Source organism: Charadrius vociferus, unplaced genomic scaffold (genome assembly GCF_000708025.1).
Source record: "Charadrius vociferus isolate BGI_N301 unplaced genomic scaffold, ASM70802v2 scaffold309, whole genome shotgun sequence".
Classification (NCBI taxonomy): domain Eukaryota; kingdom Metazoa; phylum Chordata; class Aves; order Charadriiformes; family Charadriidae; genus Charadrius; species Charadrius vociferus.
In genome coordinates this window covers 3,859,548-3,879,927 of record NW_009661370.1, presented here as the reverse complement: position 1 = coordinate 3,879,927, position 20,380 = coordinate 3,859,548, and the positions used below count along the sequence as shown (strand labels likewise).

The 20,380-nt window shown below is 38.8% G+C and overlaps 1 protein-coding gene across 1 annotated transcript in view; it reads left to right on the top strand.

Moving 5' to 3' along the window:
* The window catches only part of SMYD3 (SET and MYND domain containing 3), a 391,913-nt gene that overhangs the window by 363,693 nt on the left and 7,840 nt on the right, over window positions 1–20,380 (top strand). The window lies entirely within an intron of this gene.

Below are 20,380 nucleotides of genomic sequence, written 5' to 3'. Positions count from 1 at the left end.
TCAAGAAAGTAATTTTTTTGGAGAGGAGCTCTACCTTTGTTACCTCTTCTGCAGCATTGTCTTCTGCAGGTTCGTCTGCTGTCTTGACAAAAAAAAAGAAAAAAAAAGAAAAATAAAGAAAAGCTGAGTGTAGAAAGGGATTTCATGTACTATAGCTGCTTACTCTGTTAAATCAAAATTTGACCTATACTGAGATCACTGTAGATTATATATAATTTTCCCCTTTACTTATAGGTAAATAGACCGTTGGCTCCCATGGAACTAAACTCCCCAGTTACCGTTTACATTCCTGTGTAAACTTATCATGTGGATGATGCAACAAACGGTCCCACAGTGTTGCTGTTGTGTCACAGAAATTGTGTGTGCGTGTGCTTCAGTGGACGATGGAGGGTTAAATGTGTTCCCTTGCAGTACATGCTTTCTTATGAGTTTTCAGAGTTTTTTATAAAGCTATTTTCTTTTCACCCCTTTCATCTATTTGTTGCGTATGCCTACATGACCTCCTGAAAATACAAACACAGTCTTTTATTTGCAGAGCCCGTTATCAGCCTTGTCTTTAGCCTCATGATAAAGGTCAAGTAGATTAGTTAGGGAGGCTCTTGCCTTTCTAAATCCATGTTGGTTATCTCCTTTTAGATAATTACTATCCATGTACTTCTCTAATGTGCCCCAGGGTATAGTTTCCATTCCTTGAATACTGCAAGGTTAAATTCATCTACTTTTGACACATTTTGCTGGTTTTCAGCTCTGCTAACTGATTTAATACCAGTGCTTTTGTGATTAGTCATCCCGGACAGGGGAAACAGAGCAGGCGCTCAGGAAGAATATTAGTCTTCAATGCAAATCCTCTAAGAAACGCTTGTGATACACCAGCTAATGTTTCTGACTTTTCATGTAACAGTTCTTCAGCTATCCATGCTCTAATCTCTTCCTTCAATGCTGTATTGCCTATGCAAGTTCATGCTGTTTATGAAAACTTGCGGGGATAAAGGAGCACAACAGTAAAAAAGCGATGACTAATATTAACCTCCCTGTAACCTCTCGTCAGACTTTAAAATGTCACTGAAACACCAAGGCTATCCAGGTCCCTATTTTAAAAAATAACATTCTGATATTTAAAAGCCTGAATTTCACACCTGTCAGAAAAAAAAAAATAATCAGCAGACTTCTTTTATTTTTACTCTGTCTTCATGATAATAATTGCAGGAGAAACTTGAGGGCTTTAAACATATAAACATGCAAGATGCAGCTCAAAATTACTTGCTTCCAGTGAATGTTCCTTATCCACTGAATTGTTAAGTGGGATAACTATGCTTTAATAGATGCTTTATCCATAGTGAAGCATGTGCTTTTTTCCTGATTTTCATTATTACTCTTCATCACAACAGGATTTTTAAAATGCTACATAGGGTAATATGGCATTAGGAATATGGAGAGAATATAGTGTTCCTTTCAAGATCTTTACTCTCCTCTGCAATTTGCTAATGATAATACCTGGTTCTGCCTCATTTACACTTTCAGTGTAATATTGATTCTTGATGTGCTAACAAAGTGGGAGCATTTTGATATTTCTGTTTTGACAGTACTGTATTTTTAGAGGCCAAATGTTTTCTTGTGTGATGTATCTCTTCAGCAAAGCAGCAGTGAGGATTTATCACAGTGAGCAGCTCTGGTTCTCCAAATAATCCATATCAGGCACTGTGTGACTATTTCACTATTTAACTCCTCCCTTAAAAAATAGAAAACATAACAGTAGTAGTAGTAGTAATAGTAATAATAATAATAAAACCAGTCCACATTACTGTGCCTGATACAGATTTACCAATGATGAAATTTTCTCAGTCCCAGAGGGATATTTACATTTGCAACTAATGTTCATTTGTAGCTAATGCATGTGCCCTGTGGTCACACAAATCTATTAGGGTAAGGAGCGCAAAGCTTCACACAAACATTTTCCTTCCATCCTCTTTCTATGAGCATGGATAGACAAATAATTTCTCCCTATCAGACGCTTCCTGTTCTTGCCAAGTCCCCAATGGTATGTACTGAACACAATAGTATGTATTGAATTAAATAATTCAGCCATTCTTAGGAAGCTTTCCTGTGCTTGAGGTCAGCATGAAGAAAAGACATTGAGGCCAAAACAAAGACATGCTGGTTTGCCTGTTTCCCCGTAACTCTAAACAGAAGCCCTTTTTTTAATTTTTGCTTTCAGTTATGACAATATTTAAGCACTACAGAGACTTTTTCAATGTATTGTCATTTTGTATGCTGTTCAGCTGCCACAGTATGTGGGGTGTGATATAAAAGCCAGGCTAGACTGCACTGTGTCCAGCCTAACATTTTTCATTGGCTATACACCCATTTAATAAAATCCTTCAAAATGCTGGTATGTTTTTATTCATTAGAGTTTCTCTATGTATGCAATATTCTGTGCTATTCCTGAATGATTACGACATCTCTATAGAATGAAATGAGGTAAATATTGCAATATACAAAGTATTTTTCAAATGCTAAAGCTCTGACCTTATAAAACAAAGAAGCAACCTTGAGTCAGCCAGCCAAGAGCTTTTTATCAGTTTAATGTAGCAGAACTCGACCAAAGGGGCAAATTTTTGCATTACCTTGCCAGTGATGTGAACGCTGCAGCTGTGTTTGTGTATCCATATTCATTATTGCTAGCGTTCCTCCTGGATTATGACTGATCCAGAAGAATTTGAGTCTTCATTTTGAATTTTTTACTTTTTTTTTTTTTTTAATTTCTGTAGAAGCAGACAGAAAGAATACTCAAGGCATCCATTATTTCTTTCCACAATTTGCTGGAAGTGGCAGAAGCTATTAAAAAATGAAGGCATACATATCTCATGCTATTCAGCTGACTGGTAATTAAAGTGCAATTAAATTTTTCATGGTGTAGATTGTGTCTGTTTTCCAAAGAAATTAGAAACTGTGTCCCTTTGAGAATTGTGCTTTTAGTCTATAGACGTTTACTGCCACAGCATTTATTAAATGTGATCATTGATGAAGTTTGCACATCCAACATACTTATAGGAGGAGGTTTGCAGTAGGTGGCTTCTCTTTTTGGAAGCGTGTTGTTACTATAGAAATGCACTGTCCTGAAGCTCCCCATAGGTGTCAAAGATTAGTAAATTACAAGTAAAATCCATCATTGTGTATCCCTGTTTCAATGTGGAGAATCAAAGTGTGGCACAAATTGCCCCACAGTTAGAAGTCTGAGTCAACATGACAGAAAACTGGGCTCATAAGGTGATCTTGAATTATTAATACCGGGGGATATTCAGCAGAGTGAGTTAGGTATTCTGAATTTCCTTCTCAAGGAGCCCTTGACTCCGCACTGCCTACGCTGGGAACCTGGGAAGATTAAGCTTCCCATCCAGGCATTGGAAGTTAGATGCCTGTGAGCTGACAGTGTGAATATACTTTTGTGATAAATCCTACTCTTACTGCGATGTAAGAGTTCTCTAAAGTCACGTTCAAGTATAGTAGCAGAGCTGATTATTTGTTAACTATTTAGAACCAACTGTAGGTAGCTCTGGAAAGGATTTAGCCATGTGCATAAGGCTCACAGAAGTCAACTAAGCGGATGCTTAAGCACTTACTTTAAATGCTTTCCTGAATAGAGATGGAATTAGTGCTCAAATGCTGAGAAGGTGTAGTGCAATGTACAGTGCAAAGGCATGAAATGACCTCAGAGCACAGACAGAGAGATAGATGGACAGAATATGTTTCCCCAAAAAATCCAGTGGCAGGGGTGACTAGAGGATTCCTAGGCTGGGAAAAGGTTCAAAATCTGCTTTCTTCAGGCACAGCAGAATATGTAATTTCCTAAGAGGGATTTAAATCAGGCAATAGTGATATTTTGGCAATTCGGCCTGAGAGGAAGCATAAGGAGATACAGAGAAAAACTCCCAGAAAACAAATTGAAAAAAAAAAAAAAAAATTCTCAAATCTGGTATCATTAATAGACCAGATAGGATCTGATGGGAGAAAGTCCAGTACAATGTAAAGCCTGAATTCTGTAGTGCTTTCAGTGCAAATTCCCTACCTGAACTATCCGTGGCTTTTCTCCAGGAATTATGAGGAAAATGATTCCAGTAGATTTTCCTTTATTTCATCAATCAAGTAATTGAATCTTGAAATGTTTCATGTCTAAAATAAAAAAAAAAAAAATGTTTTCTGTTGAATTCTGGAGATAAGTAGAGGTTACAGATTTCAGGGTTCTACCTTCCTTAGAAGTGATGACTAATGCAGAAATGTAAAGGAGTGGAGAAACCTGTAATTACTAAGAGTCTATGAATCCTAAATAATTGCTCATCAGGGATCAAATTCCAGCTCCTTATATAATGCAATTTAATCATGCATTTAAAGTCTTATATTTATGTGAACAAAACAGGTAATCGAAGGCTTGTGTATCTTGGGAGCTTAGTACAGTATTTGTCCTGCCCTGCATTTCCTCACATAGAAATGAATTTTATTGAGTAGCTCTAAAACCTCTTCCTTTAAAGAGAGCGAGAGAGAAACAATCTTTTTCTTCAGAGAGTGCCATCCATCTTCCTCTTCAGGGCAGCTTAAATGAGAAAATTTAGCACTCTGGCCGCAGTTGCTTGCACTTGCTTTGTGCATGTAACCACTTTGTTTTGCTATGAGAAAGGGAAGAGTGACAAATACAATTGAGGTGAAAATGTCTGAGAATTTAGATTTTGATTTGCTAACAACCTCCTTAATATTCACATTTCAACTATCTTGACAGGTATATTCATAGAGGATTAAATTCACATGCAGACAGACAGCCCCAGGCTTATGCACCGCATAAATCCTGTCTAAGCCTTTAAAATGTGCTTTAAGTGGGCCTAATTGATGTACAGGACCTGTACTGGCCCTTATACACATGGGAGGATTGCTCCTAGTTTTTAGGCTTGCAATAATTAACTATTTTACTTTGCTTTAAAAATCTTTTATTCTTTTTGATCTGCTTCCATTTCTACTAGTGAACTGCTTTCATGCTGCCTTCCTTTTAAACACAAGCGGAGTGGAATATTTGAGACCGTGATATATATATTAGATACAAACACAAATGAAATGTATGTTGGAAAGGTCAGCATTGAATAAAAATTCAAATCAGATATTTGGATCTGATTAGACGCTGTGTGATCCATGCAGTATGCACATGGGGATTGCGCAGAAAATCCACAAAACATGATTATGGGAAAGCACACATTTTGTGAAGGACAAAATTCATCATAGCCTTTAACAATTCTTAAGACATAGGTGGAGACTAGAATTACTATAGCAACTGATTATGTGTTTGTTGGTAGTTTGGTATTTGATAGTACGTTAAGCACAATATGCCATTTCTGATTAATACATCATAATTTTATTTATTGTGCCATCTATGTTGGATCAAAATGCAGCACAACCAGCTTATTAACCTAATAATGCAAAATATATTCTTGTATTCAGTTTGCACCTTGCCTCATTTTGTCTAGTATCTGAAAGGACAAATCTTTTTCTTTTCCTCCACATTTACCAATTTTCTAGCTACCTCCTGCCCACTTAGAGCAAGTCATATAGAAAACATCAAATGTTATTCTGAAGAGAGGATAGTTACATGGTCTTCATCATAGGATTTTATCTTTACATACATTTTGGTCTAATGTTCTGAAGAAACGTGGGCTTCTGGTTTTTTAAGCATACCATTTTTGTTTGCCCAATGCTTCTGCTTCAAAGGTAAATAACCCAAATAGATTTTAAAGAAGATTTTAATAGATTTTTTCAACTACCTGTGTGTTTCTCAATTTAATGCAGGATGGCCCAGTTTACTTTGGAAATGAATCAAGCTAAATATGAAATAACTCTGCTTTAGTTTTTAATGATAGCATCTACAACATGGCTGAAGCAATTACTTTAAATTCATACCATTAATGAATTCAAATTAACCTTGAAAGAATATAGATAGACAAGCTGTCTAACTCTGGTGTTATGCAGAAGAATTATGTCTACCCATGAATTGCAGTTATTTCCAAACTCCTCCTGAAAATCAGTGTGCTTGCCCACATATTATAAATGCTGAAAATTTGAATTTGTGATCTGAAAAGTGTTTCATATTGCAGTCATAATTTCTAATCAAGTTAACTCAGGGGTCACGGGGATAGTCCCACGTATACTGGCAAGCGTAGAACTGAGGTTTGACAGAACACCCTTTCTTTAATGTACGTGTTAATTGTCTTTAATTTATTTTGAGTTGTGGACCTTACCTGTAAGGTAGAGAGATTTGTTGGAGTTCATGAATTTGTAAATAAAGTGTTAAAATTAAATGTGATACAGTAATACACATACAGTGTATTATAGTATTATGTATTATTGATACATACAGTATCAATAGCCATGTTGTGGGATGGTTATGTGGTGACAAAGACACTCTGGCTAAGCTGCTCTACAGGTATTAAATGCCCGAATTGTCATCACTTTTTTTTTAGTATTCTGATTTATGGAGTCTATTCTTCATGTAAATGGTCATTCGCTGCTTTTAAAAATAAAGTTTTTGCTTGTAGAGTCGTGCTACAAAAGCAGTGACAATGAGAGTAGGTGATGGAAGTAGTTCAGTACAGGGTACCAAGCTTATGTCCCAGGTTTGATACCCTACTCTATACGTGAGGCTTGTGATGCAGTTGACAAGTCTGATGACTGTGGAGGTTCATGATCTTGTCAGGAGCCCTTTGTGGGCAAAGACACAGGAAACATGTTCAGTGAAGGAGCCTTGGGCATGGGCAAGCCATGTTAAAAGCTAAAGGAGACTTGGTTGGTGGAGGGTTCAGAAGAGGCTTGGCTGTTCCTGAAACACAAAGACAAGGCTGCCAAAAGAAAAGAGAGAAAAAGAAGAGATGAGTGTATGTGATCTGGAGTGGAGACAAAACAGGGCATTCCTGTACTTTGTAACCCAGTAACCTCTCCGTTTATTGCTTCTCTCTTGAGGGGAAGATAGCCTTTTTCAATGGTTGCTTGCTGATATGAACATTTCTCCACATGAAACTGGCTTAAAATGTTATGTTTTGTGTATATGTTTTGTGTTTTGTATAGTATTGTATGACATATTGTATTAAATGACTAGATCTATGTTCTGTCATGTAGGAATCCAAAAAATTGTGGTATGGTTATATTTAATCTGTCTGTGCTCGTACTTTTAAATGCTAAGGTGTTAGGCATATCTGCACACATTCATTTTAAATCTCCTTATGTCATAGTGGAAATACTTTTACTACACAGTAGTGTGGACGCTGTCAGTGTACTTCCATGTGCAGCAAAATTTCCCTCTTGGCTCATCTCTATTCATAAACAAATGTCATGGAGAAGTTAGTACTCTGCAGTTTTGAAGGATCTACTGTATCATGCCTCAAACCAGCAATGAAAAAAGGTATGTATTTTGCAAAACTTGCTTGCATGGTTAGCATTATTTGTACTTTATAGCAACATATAAAAATCATCATTTACATGGGTGAACTATCCAGGCCCTCTGCTGTTTTGTAGCTAAATAACTCTGTGTTCGGAAGTGGGCTTCTAGAAACACGCAACTTTGAGTTTCCTTTTCATGTAATTACTGTCTTTTAACTTAAAGTAAAACGTATACCAAAAAATTCCAACAGTAATCCAGGTGCTTTCTGAGGGGGAGGGATGTTAGATCTCAAAACCACAGCCTAAACACCAAAGCAGTGGTCATTCAGCTTTAGGATGGGATCTAGAACATGCCTGGGACAGGTAAAATGAACACGTGGCAAAACTGCTTGGAAAAGTCAAAGCAAGAGCTCAGCCATCAACATGTCCACCCTGTTGCCTATCTATAGCAGATCTGGATAAGAGCAGATCTGATGATTCAAGGCTAAGGACGGCAGTTGATAGTAGCACCAACCAAGCAGGGGCTAGAACTGAACCATATACCTTCTGACACGAAGGTACAACTCTCATCAGCTGCGCAACTGATAGGGGACAATGTAATGTCCTAAATATCAAGGACTGTGATAAGGTATGTCATAGTTTTTGCCCAAAAAATTCTGTAGAAAGCCAGTAGGCAATTAGCAGAGCCCTTTCTAAGAATTGGTCTTTTGACGTGAGTTGAAGTTGCTAGTCCTTTGAGAGTTTTATGAGAAAGGGGAGGAGGTGGACCAAGAAGAGTACTTGATGTACCACCATGAGCAGAGAAAAAAAGAAGATAGAGCTTCAAGGAAGAGCATGAAGTCCTTTTTATTACAAAAGCTTGCATTGCCATGATATGCATCTGCAAGGTGACTCCAGGAAAGATCTTCTTTTGTCTGGGAGAGAATCTGTCACCTAGCAGAGGCTTTTTTCTGCACTCTGTTGAGATACATCTGGTCCAGCACAAAATACAAACCAGAAGTGATACAAAAATTCTCAGAACAGATGCCATGAAAGCCAAGAGATATCTAAGCCATATTTCAGAGAAATCACACACTGACAATCAAATGGCAAGATCCCATTGTGCTACTTTGCAAAATCAGATGGAGCCATGACGTTTTGTTTTTCCTTGAGGCAAGTAAATACCATTTTAGATTTTGATGCCTGCCTGATGCCATGGATTCATATTTAATAGCAAAGACTCAGTATGTGGTTTTCCTGTGCCCCACAAAAGAGTATTTACAGATTTCTTTCCATGGCTGCCTCCTGTACCAATTTAGAAAAATGCCCTTTAGGCTGCAGAGATTAATGGACATATCATAGATCGATGGTTAGTTTCCTGGGGCTTTATGCACAGTACACCATTGCATGTCTTAACATGTAATTTTCAGTGTGTGTATAGGGACTTTACTTTGAAACAGCTGTTAGTGGTCTAACAGTTGCTTCAAAGATGTGTATCTTGCATGTAGCCCATCCAAACGAGCAATCACCCTCCACAGGACATACCACATTGGTTATGTGTAGGTAGACAGGACCCAAGGAGTGGAAAAAATATAAAATGATGAATAAAAAGATGGTGAGATGAGGTTAGAGCAGAAAAAGGCAACTTGGTGGGACAGCGAATAGTGAAAGAAGAAAATGTAAGGGTAAGGACAGAGAGACTACAAAAGAAAGACAGAAAAACTAGAAGAGGAAAATGGAGAAGAAAACACAAGTATTTAGGAAGAGGGAGAAACGGGAATTTCTTCTTACTGTTTGAAATAATGACTTGTGAGATAGACCAGAGGTTCTGCCTCTGGTCTGGCACGCGTAATGAGAAACCAATAGTAAATATGATGCCAAAGGGTTTTAGCCAATAGAAGGGTATAACCTGGGACACAGGATCATATAGTAGACCGGGACTTGTAGATCCATTACCCTGGCAACTCTGCTGCACTTGCACAACAGCCTTCTGGAGCTCTTCCCAATGTGCTGGCTTTTGTTTCTGAGCTACAACTGTGAACCTTGTCTCACTGCGTGGAAATTGTCTACTGGGAACCGTGGGCCAAGTATTACAGAGTCTTTCTTTAGCTCAGTGGGACACAACCAACATTTAATAGAAAAAATAGTGCTTGATAGAGTCCACATGTGTTTCTTTTGCTCATTTCCCCTCCTCCACTCATCCATAAATCAATGCGCTAATTGCCTCCACACAATTGGCTGAGAGAGAAATGTGTTTGCTCACTGTTTGATAACTTTAAACTGCTACAAGCCATTTATTCATGTGCTTTAGGCATGGTAGTGCAATTGTAGCTCTTCTTTGTGTCTGCTGCCCTCAGTGAGCGGCGTGCAAGGTAAACATTTACCAGATCGTTTCAGAGGATTCCTGTCAGAAGTGTGCTTCACATGGGATGTCTACCCATGGCCTCTACAGAAAGGAGGTTGGACATGAAATGTCTGTGGCTCCACTGGTGCCTGAGCAAGGACCATTGTAAGGGCTGGACTGATCAGGTCCATGTCAAGTAGCTGCACAGGATTTCCTGTGCAGTTTCCAGGGGTTTGGTTTTGTTTGTTTGTTTGTTTTTTCTTCTGGTGGGCGCATGGCCATATTCTTCAGTGTCATGTTCAGCCACTGCACTTGTGGGCTGGCCCGGAGAGGCAGCTGCCCTTCCATGGCTCTCCTTACAAGGGCTGGAGTTCCCATGACTGGAGAAAACGTTAGCCTTCCAACAGACCCATCATGTGTTTTTACGTAGTAGCCACTAACTGGGAGAAAACCCAGCTAATTCTTTGGGAACTGGGTTCTTGTGGATCATGCCCTGTATTTTCAGTCTGGGTACACTGTTTCTATTTTTAGTCAAGAGATTTATTCAGTAGGTCTCTGAATACATTGCACTTTAGCTTAAATTAATTGTTCATCCCTTATCTTGCCTATAGAAATATATCCTTGTCACATCAAGACACAAACCTCTAATGACCTAATCTAGAAATGCAATCCAAAACCTCATGCTGAGGAAATTCGATGGAAAACACCTATTGGAAAGTATATTTTCTCTTCTTCCTGTCTCACACATCTCTAAACGAGCTCCAAGTGGCTGGACCACATGACTATAGCTAGGTATACTTTTGCAAAACCTCAGAATCTTTTAGGACACCAACATAAGATTCTGAAATGGTGGATTGAGATTACAAATAAATACTATAAATAAACCTGGGCATAAAACTTTGCGCTCTGTCCCAGAGAGCACTGTAGGAAGAAAGTAACATTTGAACAAAAAGTGAGACCAAAAAAAATAATCTTTTAATCCAAAGTACTATGCATTCTGAGCAATGTTCTGGAAACTTGGGTTTGATTCTGTGATGCTGACATTAACATTGTTTTATAGCTCTTAAAAGCATGTGTTTCCTATGCTAGCAAAAGGTGATATAACCGTGGCAGTCTGTGCATCAAGCACTAAAATCAGTGGCATTGTACTGGTTTACATCAGTGGAAAGTGCCTTGAGATGTTCTGTGACATACATGTTGGATTTAACCATTGGAGGCAGTTGCTCACAGATTAAACCAGCTACTGATATGAGATACCATGTAAAGCATGAAATCTTGAGAATTGCTTTACTTTATACGAACTGTAATATTCATTTCATGAGTCTATGTCCTCCTCAAGCAATCTTCTCTTAAAAATTTTTTACCCCTTGCCTGTTCTGCCAAGGTATGAATGTACTCATTAATCAAGGTGTACAGCAAACCTGGCTTTGCTTGAAAAATGCTTGCTCAGTGAACATGCTACTTTCAATTACAAACAGAGAGTTCAAGCATGCCTTGGTCTTTTGAAGTATTGCACACCATTTTCCATGCCATGAAGAGTCATAGTGGTGTTACCTGAAAAAAATCTCTCCTTTATATGCAGCCAGCATTTCAGGCAGCACTTTAGAGCCTGGGAAAGATTATTGCTCATGATTGCTCTTCATAAAGTTCATAGCAGGTCTCCTTTTTTTCTGTGAAGAATGCTATTTCTCCCCTCCCCTTTCTTCCAGATTGTTTTCTTTCCTAGGAAACTCTGGAGCAATTTACATGCAAGGAATTTTCTAGCCAGCTGAGCAACTGGGTAGAAGTGAACTGTTCTCCAGTTCAGACAGATGGTCTTGTTTAGCTGTCACATTTTAACTGTGTAGCTTACCAAGGATTTGTAGTTCTCTTCAGAACTAGTGCTAATATTTTGAACTTCTACAGAATCTTCCTATTGAACTCTCAAAGCTCTTTACAAACACAATTGAATTTAACCCTCAAATCGGCTCCACTGAATAGATCAGTGTTCTCATCTTAAAGATGGAAAAGCTGAGACAGGAGGAGTAAGGCTTGATGTCTAAATGAGATATCTGCCACCAGGCAATGGAGTTCCTGTTCAGACATGCTGGTAACAACTTATGGATAAGAATCTCACTCAATTTTGTAAATGCCAAGTCAGCTGTTATTGTTGCTATTATTATTGACAGTAAGTATCCAAGAAGCAAGAAAAAAGTAAAAGTGGTGCTCAAAAAGCATCCTCGCATCAGAGGTAACACTAAGCAATTGAAGAATAAGACCCATAGTACTTTAGAAGGGGGAACCAGAGGACCATCACCTCAAAGATTTAGGGCAAATTGTGAAGGGAGGAAAAAGTGAAAGGAATGGAAAATGCTGTAAGAAACAGTGTAGATTTGCTAAAAATGGATCCTGCAAGACTGTGTTTTTTTATAAGACAATATAATCCAAATGAAGGAAAATGTCACAGAGCTAAGCCTCAGTGAAGAAGGTAATGGACTACTACAGAGTTACTGTCATTCTGGTCTGTCACACAAAAATGATAAGGTAGATACTGGGTAAGAAAGAGGCAGCTTTGGGGAGATATCAAAAAAAGAGGGAGATTCCTATGAGTTCTTCCATAGTCTTCCACCTGTTCTAAACTGGAAGCTTACGGTTTGGAAATAGCAGACAGGGAAGAAGATTTGGTGATCACAGAGTGACTGTAACATGTCAAATGATGTAGTCATGGAAGAAGAAAAAATGAACCTGGACTTGGTTATCCATTTGCTTTTTGATCAAAAATCAACTGCACCTTGAGGTACCGGGCTGATGGTTCAACTAGCAACTGAGTGAGACAGAACACCTTTTAATTTGTTCTGAACCTGCCAGTTGTTTGTTTCATCTGATATCTTCTGGGTATTATGAGAGACAGTGATGATTCCTCATTTGCCTTTTCCGTGCTACCTGTGATTTCGTAGATCCATCGACAAGTCCTTCCACAATCATTGCTTTTGCAGGCTTGTCCTGGTCTATTTATTTACTCCTTTGTTGTACTGCCTTTAACTGTCCTCATCAACTCTGTCTATACCTTTCTGCTGAACTCTTCTGAGAAGACAGAATTAGAAATGGATGCAATACCCAAAATGTAGGGGAGTGATGGATTTTTACAGTACTTATCTGTTTGCTTTTCCTAAAAATATCTGAATGTTTGTTTTGCTTTTTTCACCATAATGTTCACAGAGCTAATGTTTTCACAGAACTCTCCCTTATAACTCCAAGATCTATTTCGTGAATTATACAGGTTCCTTCGGAACCCATCACTGTATATATAAATGCCTACTAAAACACTGGTCTATGTGTAAAAAAAAACAAAAAACAAAAAAACAATAACTCTCTAGTCCCCAGAAGTGAAAAGTGACAGAAATCCAGCCAAAGAACGTGCTGCTTTGATTCTTTCCCAACCCACAGCTGTCATAAGAAAAAAGACTATGTCTCTCCCGATTTCAGCCATCCTATCTGAAATTGGTATTTGTAATCTTCTCTCTAAAGAGAGAGCGCCATTGTACTGCACCTGACAGTTTCTCTGGAGAATTATCTGGAGATATGATAGAAAAGGAAACAAGTTTGATACTGTTGCTTAAACAAGTGATCTAACTCACATGCTATCAGTCTTTTTTATTTCAAGAGACTTCTGAGGGGATCTGATATACTGGTCAGTGGAGAGAAGACATTTTGCACTGAAGATGTCAATACTACCAGCTGCACCTTCCTTGTGCAGTTTGTGCTCACACGCAGGCACACACACTCGCATGACCGCTTCGAAGTTTACTGCCACCAGTACCAATTAAATGTCTGTAGCTCTGATACTGGGGGAACTCAAATCATAGCAGAGGGAATCAATTAGAGGAAAGTTATCTGCAACTCACGTAAGGGATCCAGCAGTGCTTTTCGTTTTCTTGTGGCTCTCTGGTTCTATGGCTGAAGAAGAGAGATCATGCAAACCTGTAGATGCGTGATGTGCTCTAAGGAAACTTGCATTGCTTGTGTCTGCTGCCAGTCTTGAAGTTGCATTCTCAGCTGTACGAGATACTGAGGGTGGGACGTTTTTCTTAACATCAGCAGATAGCCATAGGTTCACTGCTGGACGTGAAGGTGACACCAAGGACTTTGCACAAATTAGTGTCTCTAGTGTACGTTTTCCTTTCATATTTTACTTCTCTTCCCATGCATGTTCTCTTTAACTAGCTTTACCATTCTTCCTTTGCTGTCTTTCTTACACTTCTTGTGTTTTCTGGCATTCTTCCAATGTATTATATGTGGCTTTTAAAATCTTTTTATAAATCCTTTGAAGTAAACTGTTGACCTTAATCTCTTGTTCTTCTGGTTATGCAAGGACTGAGATGATATGTTCCTATCTGCAGTAATAGTCCATCCTACCAGCTTTAGCTGTAAAGATGGTGAACTCATGACAAAAAGCACAAGAGCTACAAGATATTTTGAACATCAGCCAGGACACAGAGACAATCTATATAAAACCTTTTCCTACTTCCATTCCAGATTAAGCACTCTTTCTTTCCTTAACATCTCTTAACAGTGGAAGACGACAGAAAATTTGCAGCGGACAGTCCAAACGGACAGTGTCAGCATGTTAAGTGGATGAGTGAGACAGATCAAGAGCCAAGATGAAAGTTGCAGTTGATACCACTTGGTCATTTTATTGAAGTTATCATTCAAATCTTGGCAGAGCCAACATCTGGAACAATATCCATTTTAATGTGACATAAATTATCACCATAAGGAGTACAGCAGAATGATCAGCAGCCAGAGAGACATGATTTCTGAGATGGATAGCTAACATTTCTTGAGAATTCAATCCATTAAGAAGTGTGATTGCTTATTTGATCACATCAGTTAAATTACTGAAACAAATAGCAGTGGAGCGGTATTAGATGCAGATGTGATGGAAAGTATTTTGAGCCACATCTAAATCCTGAACTGTTTCCAGAGCCAGTTATTTCACTGAAATAACAGGACATTTCTTGAGTGAGGACAGAATAAAAAAACCCCAGAAAAATAAATGGGAACTGACACAAGTTTCTAAACTAAGGTTACAGTTTCTACATTTCATTTGCAAAGTACAGCAAGCCTGATAAGCCTATAAAACTGCATTTACTTTCATTTGGATTGGCAGAGCCAGAAAGATAGACAGAACAGCACAGACACAAGAACCGGACTCTGCATGAACCAAAAAACATCCTAAAGTCACAATGAGGTCTAGGTTCAACTCTTGGCTTTCCCCAAGGTTTTCTCTTGTAACTCTGGACAAACTGCTTCTTTTGCCTGGGCCTCCGTTTCTTATCTGTGCAGAATAAAGGCTGTCATGCCATGCTTTTTCATGCTTAGTATGATGAGGCTCATACATGAGTTGTGGTCATTGGTGAAAATTTCAGTATTGGGGTTACCAAGAGATTTACCAATACAGCAGTAATACAGATAGAGAGCATGTGTAAATTAAACTGCAAAAAATATACAGCCAGGATATATTCTAAGAGTTTGGAGACTTCCAAGTGAACTCTGATCAGAGGTGTGAGGTCTGCACATCTCTACTGATATCAAACCCCAGCTGGCTCAGAAAATTATGCCGACTTTCTGCTGTTATATGACTAAACGAGAAGAAGGATAAGTCTCTTAGGGCTAATCAGTAGGTTTATGTAATAGTAAAAGAAGGTAACTTTTCCTGCTTTAGTTTGTAAGACATTTTCCAGCATAAAGCTTCTACTAATAATAATGTCATCTTACCACTGGCAAAGCTTTTTTCTTGTGCTTTAGGGATGTGCACTAGTGGTTACCTCTAAGAAGACCTCCCTTGTAGTGCTGAGGAGCCGATCCCAAAATCCACGTGAGAGGGGTCAAACCTGGGAAAAAATAGAAAAGAGTGATGCCAGCATTAAACTGTTCACTAATGCTTTGATCATCTCCATGAGACACTGTGGAGAGATAAAATGGACAATAAACATTTCAGGGCAGCTAGAGTATACCAGGTCTGACACAGGTAAAGGATTTATTCTGCTACTCCAAAAAATGACATGGCTTCTGCAGAAGGTATAAGGGGATTTGTAAGGTACTGAACTGATTTAACCTTATCTCGTCATCCATGATAAATAGGAAGTTGTTAAGAGAAGAAAAGAAAGAGAGGGAGAAAGAGAAGGAGAAGCCAGAAAGAATAGCAGGTTAACACCATTATTATTCCAAGAAAAAACCTTATTATTAACATGAGAGACAGGCCAGTATTATTTTGGAAAACTTTCATAGGGACCTCTCAAGATTATACACAGGTTAATATAGATGCATTGTCCTTAGAAATTTTACAGTTACAACAGAGTCACTTTGTCCAGTATCGATAACACATTCTCACTTCCTCCAAAAATAGCCCTGTAACCTTGTTCCATCCCAGGCAAAACTCTTGCACAGGGCTCATGCTTATTAAAAAATACTAATATTGAGCATATTGTGTGTAAAGCTGCCTAAAATTATTTTCTATAAATGGAGCATTGCTTGTTAAGCACTATTTCAGCCTCAAATTGATGGTTTTGGAGCAGGAATTGCCAGGTGAAATTCTGTGTAGATCAGACTGAACAGCTGCAGCACCTTTGGTATTAAGATCTGTGAGCTCCTAAATAAACACAGTTAGTTTACCTGTCTTATGCTCCTGAGGCATACAATTTCTTTGCCTATTCATAAAATGCCTGGTTTCTCCCTGGAAATGTTGGTAGAAACCAAATGTTTCATACTTTTTACCACAAATAATAATTTGTCCTTAAATTAGTCCTAAAAATGTTTCTCATAATTCCTATACTTAGAACCCATTGATCATCCCAGCCAAGGAATGGAAATAATGTCGTGTGAATTAGAAGACCATCTCACATCACTGAATAATTAAAAAACAAATAATTCGACAACGTAAAAATAATTCCTAGGCTGCAGTTCAGTGAACAGCTTCAATAAATGTACTCAAATATCGAGCAGTTTAGAAATCAAGAATGAGTCAGAAAAAGAAGAGAAGGTTGAACTTATTGGGTGCTATATTTGAGGTAAACATTTCCACCAGACGTAGCTAGCACATTTGTGTGATGAGGCTGATGCTGTCCCCTTTGCATTCTGCTCACCACCTTTTCTGAAGCCCAGGAGCCTCTTCTTAATTCCTTCTCTGTTTCTGGGGCTCCTAAAACGACTTTATGTCTTTTATGCTGTCATATTTACTTGCACTAAAAGGTACTGCAAACCAATTTAATGTATAGCATCACTTTTTATGTGTCACCATATTAAATAACTTTGTAACATTTCCACTTTAAACCCTTATTTCAGGTTTTATAAATCCTCCCTGCTTCTAATGACATCAGGCTGAAAACAACAGTTAACCCCACAGACTGATTTACAGGGAATAATAGGTGCCTATTTATTTTAAAATATATGGGGCATGAGAAGAGGCAGTGGTTTTGCATAGTCTCCTTTTTTAATACTAGGCTTTAATTCACAAGAGAAGACAAAAGCTCTGGTTATTTACCCAGTAATGGGAGATAAGTTGAGTGGAATTAACGGAACTACAGTATTAAGAAATAGGCAGAACTGGCTAAAATTTGTCAAGGGTTGTCTTTTTTACATCATCCTTTACATGAGAACACAAGGGATTGTGTGGAGATACTCAGAGCTAACATATAGAATGAAGAAAAATATTTTTTTTCTGTATAAAGTATATGATCAGTGTCTGCTCTGGGGGTTAATCAAGGCAAACCTTGTGGCTGAATTACAAATAGGAGCTGTCAATCTCATGGTGCATTAGAAGCAGCTATTGCTTTACAGAGTATGGGTCACGGCTGTTGGGTCATACCCTGTTTGGATGTAGTAACAGTGGGGTATCGCAGGGGTCTGTCCTGGGACTCGTCCTGTTTAATATCTTTATCAATGACCTGGAGGAGGCAAAAGAAGGCACTTCTGTGAGGTTTGCAGATGACACCAAAAGCTGGGGTGGGGGAGGGAGGCAGTCGATAGGCAGGAAGGCAGGCTGGAGAGGTGAGCTAGCATGGATGCTGTTGGTCATAGATGGGAACAGAGCTGTGCTGTCTTATATAGACAGAGGATGTGATACAAAACATACATATATTGCTCAGCCTCCTCCAGTTCTCTTGTTTACAGCGCAGCCTTACTTGTTAGTTGTTGTATTCTGTTTAATCTCTCTTTACAAGTGGACTACTGGGCATTGACCACTGCCAAGGGCCAGGAAACATCACTCCACAGAACTATCTTTATTTCAGCTTTCAGTATGTTACTGTTCCCCTTCCTGTCCCTCAGGCCTTGGTAAATCTCATAAAATCCTTTTCAGATTGAAATCCTACGCTTCCCAAGCTGCAACGTGTTTTGCAGCATGTATTTCTCTATAGTTGTCTTAGTCTCTTGTTGATAGTCTTTAGGTATCGGTTCCTTGGCTGGTAAATGTCTTCCTTTTTCTTAAATTTATCCACTTTTGTTTTGTTCAGACCAATGCATGGGGATAATAAATTGGCTCACAAGTACCTGACACTGCTCCTTAGTTCTTTCTACCATGCCAGTTTTTTGTAATACTGAATCCTAGGGATGCCTCGAAGAAGCCAGCAGCATTTTTCCCACTTACATGTCTCCCAGAATAGCTGCAAGCTGCCTGGATTTCTCTAGTAAACTCACTGAATGGATGTGCTTCTGCAAAAGGTGTTCCTATAGTTTAATAGATTTATTCCAGAATATGATAATAAACAGTTGTTTCAAATGTCAGTTTTAAGGCTTGCAAAATGTAACTATGTACATGCATAACATCAGAGCACAAATCAGCTCAGTAAAACAGCTTTGTAAATATTTATGAGCACGGGGTTCTTTGTTTCACGCTTACTCCTTCTTTGTCCTCATCTTAAATTTTCACGTGCTTTAGTTTATGGCTGGTTGTCTGGGACAAGTACCTGACATTGCTAAATTGCCGTCTGTTTTCTCTGGTATTGCGTATACCACAATCCTTAAACTTTACAGGTGAATATATGACCTAAAGAAAGAAACCCATTTGCATGGAGGGGCAGATTCTGAATTCTGATGGACCCGTGTGAAGTTTAGCAGGTGCCACATTGCTGAACTGAAGCATAGCCTGGGTTTGTCTACGTGAGCTGACGTCCCTGTGGTGGCTGCAGGCGAGGCAGGACCCACGTACCCTGGTTGTGTTGGTATTTTGGATGGGGCTGGTTATTCAGGAGGGAGAGGAAAAGGAGAGACGTTAAAAAGATGGTTGAAAGGACGAAAGGTAAAGGTGTGGAACGAAGGAGATGTGAAGAGGCCAGGAAGGAGCAGTGGGAAAAGAATCAGAGCTGTCCGGATACGGCAGAGGCAGTCTAGTGGGGACTGCAAACATGAGTTATCATCTCATGGAAAAATCTTTGCCTCCCTGGCTCCTTCTGTGGCCCAGGCATCCTGGCTTTTCAGTGGCCCAGAGGAGAGGGGATGAACTTTTTACTCCTGCCTTTGCAGCAGTCATAGATGAGGGCAGAAGTATGCAATCATATAGGCATCATTTTTTACAAAGTTGTACACGTGCTCACTGCTCCCATTTGTGCTGTGTTAGTGCTGCAATTTCTATTATTCTTCACTAATTCACACCAAAATCTCTGACTTAGTTGCATTTTCTCCCTATTTAACTAGTAGCGGATAGCACCATGTTAATGGATGTAATAACCAGAAACAAAATCTAAAAATAAACCCACTGATAATTTTCCAGTGTTTGTTTAATCAGATCCTTGAGGTTCCTGAGTGGTCAGTTTGGACTGACATAAGTTCTGTCATTTTTCTTCTCTCTTGTCTGCTGGCTCTCCAACCCTTTTGAACTGCAACCCACAAGGGGTCTGAACATGTGGTGCTTGTGGCAATTCAGGGTGGATTATTCTCATTGAGGAGCTGGTTTCTGCTGCTTTGTGAGAAGCTTTGGCAGATCAAGAGCTGTTGCTCCTGAGATCCTGCCAGGCATGCTTCCCATGTGTTTCTCTATGTCTTCACTGAAATTGTGTAGGATCAGCAGAAAAGGGGGGTTTGGGTGTGAAAACATTTTCCATCATGTTTACACATCTTCATTTGAGATTTGTAAGGACAGCCAGATACACTGCCATTTAAACAATTACTTGTATTTCATCATGTTTGCATTTTCATTAGTGAAAAATAATGGAGAAAAATAACTCACTCATTTGAATGCAGACTTATCAGAAGATTCCTATGCATTGTACAAATTTACATTGTTTAGTATCTTAGCATGCATTTAATCATACTTACGCAGACTTAAGTGTCTTTCTGACTGCAGTGGTATCATCCATTAGTAATTTCCCTGAAGTCCAGTGATCATAGGTTTGGTGTAAACACACAAAAAAATTCTTCGAAGAGTAGATTTGGGGAAGGTTATTGGCTCTTCTTCCTGCAGTTGTGACAAATTTTGTATTTTTTTAAACGCTCCTCAAGCACACCAGTGGTGTGGAGGAAATAAAATGCTGTTTGATCAAATCAAATTTGTCTTCAGTGAGTCGTGCTTAAGGCTTTTATTCTTTCATTTGTGTAGTTAGTCAAAAAAGACCTAAGATCTTTTGCACGTGACTTAACTTCCAGGTGTGTTTCACCTCATGTTTCCTGCTG